Source organism: Rhea pennata, chromosome 1 (assembly GCF_028389875.1).
Source record: "Rhea pennata isolate bPtePen1 chromosome 1, bPtePen1.pri, whole genome shotgun sequence".
Lineage (NCBI taxonomy): Eukaryota > Metazoa > Chordata > Aves > Rheiformes > Rheidae > Rhea > Rhea pennata.
This window is the reverse complement of record NC_084663.1, coordinates 182,725,817-182,738,425: the sequence shown is the minus strand read 5'-3', so window position 1 is coordinate 182,738,425 and position 12,609 is coordinate 182,725,817. Positions and strand designations below refer to the sequence as shown.

The following is a 12,609-nucleotide window of genomic DNA, read 5'->3' as shown; positions in this document are numbered from 1 at the left end:
AGGTCATTCTCTGCAGAGCTGCTCTCCATCAGGTCGGCCCCCAGCCTGTACTGGTGCATTTTTTTTTTCTCCCTGCACTTTTTTTCTTCTGCACTTGCTCTTGTTGAACCTCATGAGGTTCCTCTCCACCCAGCTCTGAATGTCTCTCTGAATGGCAGCAAAGCCCTCAGGTGTATCAGCCACTCCTCCCAGCTTGGGATCATCAGCAAACTTGCTGAGGAGGCACTCTGTCTTTTCGTCCAGATCACTGAGGAGTAAGTTGAACAAGACTGGCCCCAGTATTGAGCCCTGGAGGACACCACTAGCTGCAGGCCTCCGGTTAGACTGTGCCTCTGATCACAACTGGGAGCTCTGTCTTTCAGCCAGTTCTCAATCCACCTTGCTGTCTACTCTTCTAATTCACACTTCCTGAGCTTCTCTAGGAGGATATTATGGGAGACAGTGTTGAAAGCCTTGTTGAAGTAAAGGCAGACAACATCCATTCTTCTCCCCTCATCTACCCAGCCAGTCAATCCATCCTAGAAGGCTATCAGATTGGTTAAGCAGGATTTCCCCTTGGTGAATCCATGCTGACTACTCTTGATCATCATCTTATACCTCCATATCCTTGGAGATGACATCCAGAATAAACTGTTCTATCGCCTTTCTAGGGATGGAGGTGAGACTGACTGGCCTATAGCTGCCTGCGTCCTCCTCCTTGCCCTTTTTGAAGACTGGGGTGACACTGGCTTTCTTCCAGTCCTGTTCTCTGTGACCTTTCAAAGATGATGGAGAGTGGCCTAGCAATAACATCTGCCAGCTCCCTCAGCCCTCATGGGTGCCCATGAATTTGTGGGTGTCAGGCTTGCCTAAACAATCTCTAACCTGATCCTGCTTGACCAAGGGAAAGTATTCCTTTTTCCAGAATGCGTCTCTTGTCCCCAGGTTCGGGATTCCTAAGGGCTGGCCTTAGCATTAAAAAATGAAGCAAAGAAGGCATTCAGTAACTCTGCTTGCCCTGCATCGTTCATCACCAGGGCACCCACCCCATTCAGCAGTGGGCCACATTTTCCCAAGTCGTCTTTAGTTACTGATGTATTTGAAGAAGCCCTCCTGTTGTTCCTGACATCGCTTGCCAGATTTAATTCCAAATGGGCCATAGACTTCCTCATCATGTCCTTGCATCATAGGGATGCACTGCTCTCGAGCTTGGAGGAAGTGATGTTTGAATACTAGCCAGCTCTTTTGGACCCTCCCCCCCCCCCCCTTCCTTCTAGGGTACTAACCCATGGGATTCCTCCAGGCAGTTTCCTGAAGAGGCTGAAGTCCAGGGTTGTGGTCCTACTTACTGGCTTGCTGCTTCCTTGCAGGATCCTGAACTGCACCATCTCATGGCCACTGCAGCCAAGGCTGCCCCCAACCTTCGCATCCCCAAACAGTCCTCCTTTGTGTGTTAGCACAAGGTCCAGCAGGACACCTCTCCTTGTTGGCTCCTCCATCATCTGTGTCAAAAAGTTGTCATGAATGCTCTGCAGGAGCATCCTGGACTGTGTGTGCCTAGTTGTGTTGTCCTTCTAGCAGATGAGGTTGAAGTTCCCCATGAGAACCAGGGCCTGTGATCGTGAGGTTACTTCCAGCTGTCTGTAGAAGGCCTCATTGACTTCCTCTTCCTGATCAGGTGGCCTGAGGTAAACACCCACAGGAGTGTCACCCATGTTGGCCTGCCCTTTAATCCTTACCTGTAAGTTCTCGCTCTTTATCCACCCTTAGGCAGAGCTTGATACAGTCCAGTTGCACTCTCATATGAAGAGCAACTCCGCCACCTCACCTTCCTGACCTGTCTTTCCTACAAACCACATAGCCATCCATGACAGCGTTCCAGTCATGTGAGCTATCCCACCACGTCTCTGAAATTACAATGAGATCATGGCCCTGTGACTGCACACAGATCTCCAGTTCCTCCTGTTTATTCCCCATGCTGAGTGTATTGGTGTACAGGCATTTCAGAGAGGTAATCGAGCACAGAGGTTTCCCAGGAGGGGTGCAAGAGGATCTGCCATAGCCATGTTTCTTATGCACTTCCCCGACTACATGCACCCGCTGGAGGCATCTGGACTTGAGCTGCATTTTGCTGACTCCCCTGTCTCTATAACTCTCTCCTTCCCCCATCTTTCCTGGTTTAAAGCCCTGGCCAGGCTTTACCAGGCTGGCCAACCTGTTGGCAAAGACACACGTGCCTCACTTAGTGATGTGGCCCTCATCTCTCCCCATCAGTTGTTGATCTTCAAACAGGGTCCCATGATCATAGAAACCAAAACCTTCTTGCCAACACCAGCAGCGCGGCCAGTTAATTTGGAAAATTTGTCTACTAAATAAGCTATAAACTTGACTTTGTTGTTTTACAGTACTGTCTTTAGTCTGGGTTAGTTGGTTTGGAGCTGAATAATCTCTAACTGTTTGGAGCCTGATTTAGACTGAGATTCTTAGTAGTGTGGAAACTTTTTGTGTTTAAGCAGGATCTGATCTGTAAGTATTTTTGCATCTACTTCCAAATTTTATTGTATCCATATAACTTTGAGGGAGAGTTTTTGAGACAAAACAGGATAAGAATTTATTTCAGAAGTCAATACTTAAACCTGTTCTTTCTACAGAAAAGATTAGTGTAAGGGCATCTGCCTGAACTGATAAAGGAATACAGTTTAAATCATGCCTACCTAATTCCAGTTCTGACCAGCAGATGGAGTATGGCTGAAGTAGTCTCTTGCAAAGCAGGGCTATATTAAGGAGACAAAACATGCAGAGACTTCTTTAAAGGTTTAGAATATTTTATTTTGCAAAGTATAAAGTGCTGTAAAGGAATGGTGTGGCCGCAGTGTGTGTCTGATTGCTTGAAAAGCAGACTTGTATTTAACACTCACGTATGTACTGTGTTCACATGAGTACTATAGAAAATATGTAGTTACTACTTTGAGTAAGTCACCTTAATAGAACTTGTTAAACTGTTTACACAAAATTTTATACCTTACAGATTAAGTACTTCTGTGAGGGCTTGAGAAGGACTCAATCTCACCACCTTGCAAAATATATGAACATTCTATTATATATGCTGCTCCAGTAGTGAATACTACTTCTCAAAACTGTTAATAGACTGGAGAGCTTGGACCCATAGGTCTGTATGTCTTTAAGAAGGCGGATATGCAAGATATCACCCAGTCAGACTTAGGCATCACAAGTGCGTCTAAAATTGTCATGGTTCTTCAGTCTGCCACAGAACCTTCAGAAACATTTGAAGAGAATATCAATAGATTATTTTTTTACATCCTATAAATTAACTCTTTCGAGGGAAATCTAAATCTTTTTAAAAAATGTGCGAGTTGCAATAGAGGATGGGAGGTCAGAAGTTGGAACTGACCTGTGAAAGACATCTGGGGCTTTGAGATTTAGAGACTATTCTGCAAAAGCCTCTAAAATTAGGATAAGAACACTTGCTGGACATTTAAAAAACCATTATCAGTTAAGATGGATCTCTTAAAAACTCTTGAATGTGCTTCATTCTTCTGACTAGGCTCGGTGCAGTATCATCTCTGTCGTAGCCAACTTGACTGTATCTACATTAGTTTGTAGTGTGGCAAAAGAGCAGCAGACTTCTGGAGAAAACAACTAGTATTTGAGGGCCTAATATCCACAGCGTGCATTTGGGGGTGTAGCTGAGGGATTACTTCAGACTAGCTGTACTCTGGTCCTGTGGGCTGAGCTCTTGTTAGCAATCGGAGCAGGTTAAGTGTGCTCCTGGAGCATGTCTGCCGCTTTATTTTCATCTGAGCGGAATCCTGTTCACACTCTCTTATGATTTCTCAATGCAAACCAAAACAGTAAATGAGTATGATGGGGAGAATTCACTTCCAAAGCATGCTCTTGATTGGAATGAAAACCATTATCTTGTTTTTACAGTTCATTTGGAATACCACTCCCATCTCCACTCCCCCCCCCCTTTCCAAAAGGAAAAAAAAAACCCAAACCCTAGTTAAAGTCAGCAGACTGGGGAAATGGTAGGAAAGAGTCCTAATTTGTGCTTTAAAACGGTGATACAGATTGGTTGCTAGTAAATCTTAACTCATTAAAATTTAAATTCTAACCCCTAGAGTGCAAGTATGACAGTACATGCATGTCACAGCTGAATGTGATCTGAAAGACTAGCAGAAGCATCTGTATGGAAGACTTTTTGCAAGGAAGAAACATGAACCTGGTCTCTTGTCTTAGACAATCTGTCAAGCAGATGAACATCTTACTGTCTACTTTAGGACTGCTTAACTGAGGACTGGAGTGAGGAAGAAGCTGTTCTTTCAGCTGCTGATAGGAGTGTCTGGCACACAGGTGCTTGAGCGGCTGATAGGAGTGTCTGGGACACAGGTGCTCTAACCAGGAGGTGAAGTACAAATAGAGAGCAGGAGGCTGCTGCTGCTGCTGGAAATCATTGAGGCTCACATTAACAGCCTCTGGCATGAGCTCACGGACTTCCAGCAGCAGCAGCTTTGTGCTCTTCAAACTGTTAGGAGCCATTTAGTCTAACCTGGGTCACCCTGCTGAGATAGACTTCCAGTGGTCACTAGCTTCACTTTTTTCATTGAACTTAGCCTTACTAGAGCTTTCTGTGCTTTATATCAGAAGGAATCCTGAGCACTTGGAATAGGTTATGGCTTTTCTCCTTAGCTGATCTCGCAGTCTGGGTTTCTGTTAGACAAGGACTGTGGGATGCTCCAGAGTGGACTTGTGCTGTTCTTTGTCTGTGACTGTAACATATGAAATGCCAGGTAAGTCCCTTGGCAGCAAAATCTCCTAAAGAAATTGTATTTTCATCGGATAGGAACAAATACAGTCATGTGGAGTAATAATTTAAGCTAAGAGTAACTGCATGTGTTTATACTACTTTATTTTGTATTGCTACTTTGAATATGTGAGTTTCCACATTGCCATTAACATCTTGCGGTCTTCATTGGGGAATGAAAGATCCAATCATTTTTCCAGTTACATGAGGAAGTGGAGCAGGTTATATGGGCAGGTTTTGCTGTGGACAGTTAAGATTTCACATTAACCTTCTACTTAATACCAGTAAATAATGTGGATGGAGGATGAAGCAATAAAATTTGGAAATACAACAATCTTGCATGCTTTTGTAACTAAGAGAAGTTGCAGAGAGATTTCTCAGTAGTAGCTGAAATTCCACATCACTTGATAAAAGCAAAACAGTAAAAGTGCAAGTCCAGGAGGAGAAACTGGCCTTAATTGTATTACAGAATTATAGATTCTAAAATAGCTGTAAACAACTAGGCAGAACTTGCAAATTCTGGGATTGGTTCTTTTAGAGAGTATTAGCAGTAGTGAAAAATGCAACTGATGATACCTTAAGGATTTTCTTTTCTAGCAAAGAAGCAGAAATTATACCTTTCAGTAAACACGTTTTGTCTAGTTCTGAAATACAAAGTCCTAATTTTGAAAAGAACGGAGCAGAAATAGCAAATATACGGAGATAGGAAAGATAAATATGTGGGGGTGTTCAAATGGCTTCTGTATGAGCAGAGAGCAAGTATTGTTCATCGTCTGCAAACCTTTGATTTTGACCTGTGAATTAGAAGTGGTGAAACATTTGACACACTGACCAAAGAATGGCATAATGCCTATGTGAACTGTAGTTTTTAGAGAAAAATCTTTAGCTATGTCTTTGTGCATCCTAACATGGTATAGTCTCTGATTGCCAACAGTTTTACAGGTGATTTTCCTTTTTGCATTTTTAACAGTGTCTGTGCACGTTATTGCCATGCTTGAGACATTTATTATCTCATTTAAAAGTGTACATGGTATTGAATAGAGATTACTGCTTGCAAATTCAGCTTAGAGCGGACTGTGTCGACCTATCCTGTTCATATTTCCTTTTGAGTTATTTAGTATGCCCACTATTATTCAGTATATAATTCTTAGGATCTAAGGGCTATGCTTAGTGTTTGTTTGATAAAATGCATATAAAACTGCATAGAGAGTTCCTCCCTTGAGAGAGTTGCTGATAATAATAGCCACTTTTTTTAGAACAGAATGGCATGCTTTTAGTCTCTGTTACCAACCAATTTTTATATCTGTGAGCAGCATAGCTGATAGATCATAACTAGTATAACTAGATCAACTGAAGTTGTAAGTTATACTGCTCTTCTGTCAAAGGTACCTGCCTGTTTTGGGCAACTTTACCACAGTAATCTGATGAAGCAAAAAGTAAGTGCAGCCTAGGAATGTTAAGAAGCAGCTCCGAATATACTGTATAGGTTTAAAAGACTTGTCTTAAAAATCTGATTTTTATGTATATATGACTACATACACAATATGTAGCTTTTTGTGCATTTTGGCAATTTGGGGTGTTAAGTGAAGTTGGAAAAACTGCATTTTGTGCTCTGCAATTACAGAAGAAAGTTAACTGTTAGTGGTGTCACTTTTTTATGTATTTCCAGCAGGGGGAGCCAAACTGTAATGACTGGAGCAGGTTGGCTCTTGGGATGTTGCATCTGTGCAGTTACGGTGTATAGTTCTGTGTACATACCATGCTCTGTTCAAAAAAGAAAAAAGGCTTAAAAGCTTAAAATGAGTGTGTTAGCTTGTAACTAGAGATGTTTAAGCTATTTTTTTCTCTTTCCTACTGGACAGAGACAATTCAACCAGTTAAATCAACCAGAGATAATGTTCTGAAAAAGTTCTTGGTGCAGATTCAGCCTCACTTTATTTTCCCTCTTCTGTTAGATCTATAAGGTAGCTTATTTGGGACCCGGTGGAATATTCTGCTGTGGTCTGTTGGAAACTTTTGTAACCTCAGCAGTTTCTTTAGGTATTCTATTATATTCTAGATGATGCTCTGCTCAGGGATTTCTTATCCTTAGATACAGGAGATGGAGAGGTTATTTCAGGAAAGTGAGGATGAATGTGTTTTAGCATGTGTCTCTATGTAATCTTGAAGGAAATCTATGCTAGTGTCTGTCTGTTTCTTCCCTTCTGCTTTTGCATCTGCAGTCAGTCCAGGAATGATTACTGTGAGCTTTCACTATTTAATGGTTTGAGCTTTTTGCAGACAATAATGACTTAAAACAGTTTAGAGCCTTTTTTAAAAGTTGTAAAAAGTGGTTTCTTGACCCCAGGCTTTTCCTTTAATTAAAGATCAAAGACGTCCTGCAAACAGGAGATGATCTTAGATTTCCAGTCTTAGAGTTGACATTTGTTACTTAATAGAGACCTCTGAGATAGAAGCACAGTCTCACCAGCTTCATGCCAAGAATATGGTAATGTACATCAGTGGAATGTTTCTTTTCCTCAGACTAACGTTCTGCATTACAGGCTCTGAAATATGCTGTGCAGCTTACTGGAAAAGCATACTGCGACCAATTGGTGAATGTAAAGGAAAAAATGAAGAATGAAACTATTTTACACACTCTTGGACTGTAGTCAGAGCCTCCATTGAGGGATACATATACAGAAATAGCTAAACAGAGTTACAGGTTTATTTTAACGGAGTTTGCAAAGTTCTTGCAGTTGCAGTCCAATCCTTAAATGAGACTGTCTCATTTTTGTATTTCTTCATCAAATTTTTTGCTGTGACTAGAATGTGACTAGACTTCCCTGATCTCATGCACTTTTTCCATTGTTTTCTTTGGGAGACTTTCATTTGGATTAGTCTCCCCTATACATTCTTGACTATCTCCTGTAACTTAAGCTGATAAGATATGAATCAGATGCTTTCCCAAAATTCTTGCATCTCTTAGGCAGGGCTAGATGGAACAGTTTCCAGACTAGATGATAAAGAAGCCTTTCCAGTGAGTGGCATCATATTTATTTGGTTCTAATTAGTCTTTTGACTTTTATAGTCTTGTGCCCCCCCCCCCCCACACACACTTTGTGAATGCAGATGGATGTGGGGCAGGTGTAAATTTGTTAATACACTGATAACTGTATTTTAGATAAGCATGGAAGTCAGTGTCCATGCTTTGTGTAAATATGTGAACGGAAATGATATATAAGGGGTCTTTCTGTCCTGAGAGAGAGTAGATGTGAAGATAACTAAACATTGAGGGTATGATGAAAAGACATATTTAGGATACATCAGTATCTATATAGGAAGCTCTTTCTGTAAAATTCAAAATTCTAACAGGTAAAACTGTGTAATGTGAGTGAAGAGGGAAACGTAGACCATTTTATACTCAGCTGACCTCTATAGGACATAGCTGGCAAAGAAATGGAAAGTTGCACATGAAGTCCCTTCTGTTGCAGGCATCTCTGTAAAATAAATTTCTGATTTTTTATTAATTTGGGATTAAACTGTAGAATTATTTTCATCTCAATGTAGACATTTAAAGATGAGGACTAAATATCTTTGAATTTAGAGCATAAACAGTTATTAGGTCTTTGAATAACAGGGGTATTAAAACTATATGTGCATGTGATCTTAGAGGTAAGTTTGAATAGTTCATATCTTTTCAGAAGGTAGTGGTATTTTGCCCTCCTCCTAAATTTAAGTAGCAAAATACTTGTTATGATCACAGAGTGCAAATACGCAACAATTACTTTGTCAGATAAAGCAGTCAGTCTTCTAGTTCAGTAAATTATAAAGGAGATGATTGTAAAACTTTGAATTCTTGTATTTTCATGTGTTTAATATAGCAAACCATCAGAATTGAAAAGGATAGGGGTTTTCTGATTCAACTTAAAATTAATGACAGAACTACAGCTCTGACTTTCATTTTTGATTTCCCTCATTCATCTGATCTGAGCTTGACATAGATTTACCAATAGTAACAAAACTTACCACTAGCAGGAATTGTAAAATGCAAAACACAACAGAAATTAGAAAAAAAAATGCCTGGTAATTTGTCACAGTGTTCACCAGAATCTTCCTTTAGAGAGGAAGGCAAAAATTCCTTTTCCTCTGTGTTTCTTGGTTAAACTGGAAATGTCTGTCCCAGAACATATATTCAAGTGAAACCTGGTTTTGCCAGAGGTTTAGTTTTTTTTAGCAACAAGTTCTACCTAGGAACTTAGTGATGGCTAGTTAATATTGTGTTTATCTGTATCTCAGGGAAGAAAGCTCACTAGATGAAATGATCTTTTGTCCAGCCTCCTTTCTAAGTCAGTCATTTTTTTTTCCTTTGTACTATCAATGAAATATTTTAGATTGGCTTCTGAGAGCAACTCTAGCATCTGTTCTTGTAGGGTTTGGATTCAACTGCAAACAAATTTGGCTCAATCTCTGCTACAGTCTTAAAATCTTCTTACTTTTACAAGAAGAAACTCCTACACACTATTGTTTTGATTTCTTCTAGATGATGAGCCCCAAGTTTGACTCTCTTCTGTTCTTATTCAGAGGTAGATTTCTATCACACAATATTTCAATGCACTGTTGTATGAATTGCTCTGTAAAAATTTCAGGCTTCTTTTCCTTTTTGCTTTTTTCCAGGTGAGAAAACACTTTGAGCTCAAAGTATTGGAAATCTAAATTAAGAAAGCACAGCATAAAGTGGGTTACTCTTGCATTTGAACTTTTCACATCTGGAGTACTATGTCTAGTTTTTGGCTTCACAGTACAAGAAAGATGCTGATACAGCAGGGCAGGTCTAGTGGAGGGCTGCAAAGATGGTCAGGTGGCTTGAGCCCATGAGGTACAATGAGAGGCTGAAGAACTGGGTTTGTTCAGCCTGAAGAAAAGGCTGAGGAGAAATTTTATTCCTATGCACAGCTACCTAGTGGGAGGATATAGAAAAGGTGGAGCCAGGCTTCTCTCAGATAAAGGGGCAGACATGGGAAATTCTGATTGATATAAGGAAAAAACTTTTGTAGTAGGAGTGGGACACTGCAGCAGGGAGATAAGATAAACTTTTTCCTTGGAGATGTTCAAAAAACTCAACTGAGCACAGCCCTGAGTAGCTTGCCCTAGGTGGGTTTGTGTTAAGCAGGGTGTTGAACTCTGTCTTCAGTGGACCCTTCCAACCTACATGATTCTTTGAAGGAAACAATTGTCTTTATTTTATAAAGTGACTGACTTCAGCTAGGAAGCCTTCCCTACAGATGTCTGTCTGAGCTCAGTGTTAATAACCAGTTGTTATGCAAGTGTGCAATAAGCAGTATTAGCAGGGGTGGGAAGGGGAGGAATCTGGAAAGCAAATGGGCATGACACCAAGTGAGTTGGAAGGAGTGGTGTATTCACAGCATCTGCATAAAGGGAAGGCGTAAGGGGGAGAATACAGATTTGTTTCCCTGAAGGAGTAGGGAGAAGCAATCGGAGCTTCTGAAATAGGCTGGGAGAAGGTCCCATGTAGAGCTTGTAGGAATAAAGGAGAAATTGAGATGCTCCTGTCTGCTGCATATAGTAAGCTTGGAATATCTGCTGCGCAAATCTTGAGGATAAGGTAGCATTCCTATAGTAATTACATTGTCCTTTAGTTCATGTTTCTGATGAATGCCAGTTTCAGCTCTTCTTCCTGCATTGCACTTCTGTGTTTTCTGGCTAGCTGTTTCAGGAAGGAGTGAAGTATAACTGTGAGAGTCTGGATGTTGGACAGTTACACTGAGCACCTGCTGTATGATTAATATACAGTAATCCTGAAGTTCTAGAATAATCAGGTTGTACATTTTACTTCAAGCTTCATGAGCTTGAACATTTTGAACATTAAAAGGGGGAGAGGAGTACTTTGTTACAGAAGAGTTCTTAAAGTAGCGTTTGATTAAAACAGTTAAGAGCCTGAGCCAGCTTCTTTTAGTGACATGCAAAGTATTTAATTTGCAAGGAATTTTTTTCTATCCATTATTTCAAAATTGGCTTGAGGCACACAGGCATGCATTTTATGAAATAAATGTTAAATCAGAGTAGCTGGCAAAAAGTTGAGATGTCAGTACCTAGACAAGAAATACACTTTTTTTTTCAAAGGAGAGAAAAAAGCGAACTAATGTGTTAGATGGAATGTAAATGTCCATACTGATGTGTTGTTTGCGTGTGTGTATGATAGCTATCAGTTTCTGCTTTTAAAAGTTCATGAAAATGTATTTCTTGCCATTTGTGCACATAATTGGGACTTGCAAAATCATTTCCCTTTGGATCAAGTAAAGCTCTCAAGTTGAAGAAATATGCTTCTAAAAATATAAAGCTATGAAATTCTGTTTGTGAAGAAAGTGTGGTTGTTTAATGGTATACAGCTAATGATTTCCCTAGTTTTGCTACTGCCTGCCACTTTGCCTAATGAGTAACTTCAATTGAAGTAGATGGAATGGAGGTTTAATCATGTCATAAATGCATTCTGTCTCATTTTTTCAGCTGTCTGGAATTATAGTTTGATGGTGTTGAAATGATTTAGATTTAAGAAAACCACTGGGAATTAGTTTGTAATGTTTTCCCTTCCTTAGGGATGTTTATTGTGTAGTAATTGGCTTAGGGCCAGTTTTAGAGAGGAAAATGTAAGAACTAGTAGATTTTTTTTAAAAAAAAAAAAAAAGGAGGGGGAAGGATTATTGTAGCAGCAAAAGTGAAGTTTTTCCTTTTTTTTAAGTGTAAGTGGGCAGAGTACTGCCATGGATAATCAAAGGCCTTTATATGGGATCTTTGAGAAGGGTTGTATTCTGAGTAGAGAAAGTTCATGCTTAGTAGCTCATACTAAGCATTATTTCACATTAACGACTGTTTTTTCCCTCCTGATGTGATGAAACTGGCTATACCTAAGATATTGAAGCATATTGGTGGACAGCCTGTAGTGTATGGGTAAGGGGAGATAGTGAAGGGATTTGGAGAAGTAGGAGTAGGACTGGAAGCTAAATAAGGGGTCAAACAAACAAGCATTAAAGTGGAATAGGCTTGAGCAATCAGTATCAAGACCTCACTCTTTCTTACAGACTGTTTAGGGAGATGCACTATAAAGCAGAGCGTAAAATCTTGAAATGAGGGCCTCCTCAAATTAAATGTGTAACGAAGCTGGTAATTCAGTTTTGTTAGCGTGTGAAATCTTCCCTTATGAAGGCATTCCGATCTTATGAAAGCTTAGAAGATAAGCAGCACTAGAAATTGCTTTGAGTGTGTGTATCGCACTAAGCTCCGCCTGAACGTGAGGGGGAATTTCTTCTCTGTGAGAGTGACGGAGCACTGGCACAGGTTGCCCGGAGGGGTGGTGGAGTCTCCTTCTCTGGAGATCTTCAAGGCCTGCCTGGATGCAACCCTCTCTACCATGCTCTAGGTGACCCTGCCTGAGCAGGGAGGTTGGACTAGATGATCTCCAGAGGTCCCTTCCAACCTTACCGATTCTATGATTCTAAGCTCATTCTTAAATGGTACAACTTGACCCATGTAGCAGCTGGTCGTTTCTGTAGGAAACCAAATTAAAGTAGTACTAAATGACTACTAGTTTAACATACTGATTGGATGATTTCAGAAAAATCTGCCAGAAGGATGTAAGTTTTAGGTTGATAAAAGGCTTCTGAAAATGAGTAGGACAGTCAGCTAATTGTTGTGAACTAGTTGTGAAAATGCAGGAGGAAGAGTTCTGATTTTGTTAGGTAATAGAGACTGACCCTTAGCTGGCAGAAAGTCTTTCAAGTTTTGTACTTTATTACAGCAGGGATTTC

The 12,609-nt window shown here is 40.3% G+C and overlaps 1 protein-coding gene across 2 annotated transcripts in view; it reads left to right on the top strand.

The window, feature by feature from the left end:
- The window catches only part of SUGT1 (SGT1 homolog, MIS12 kinetochore complex assembly cochaperone), a 37,156-nt gene that overhangs the window by 15,444 nt on the left and 9,103 nt on the right, over positions 1–12,609 (top strand). The window lies entirely within an intron of this gene.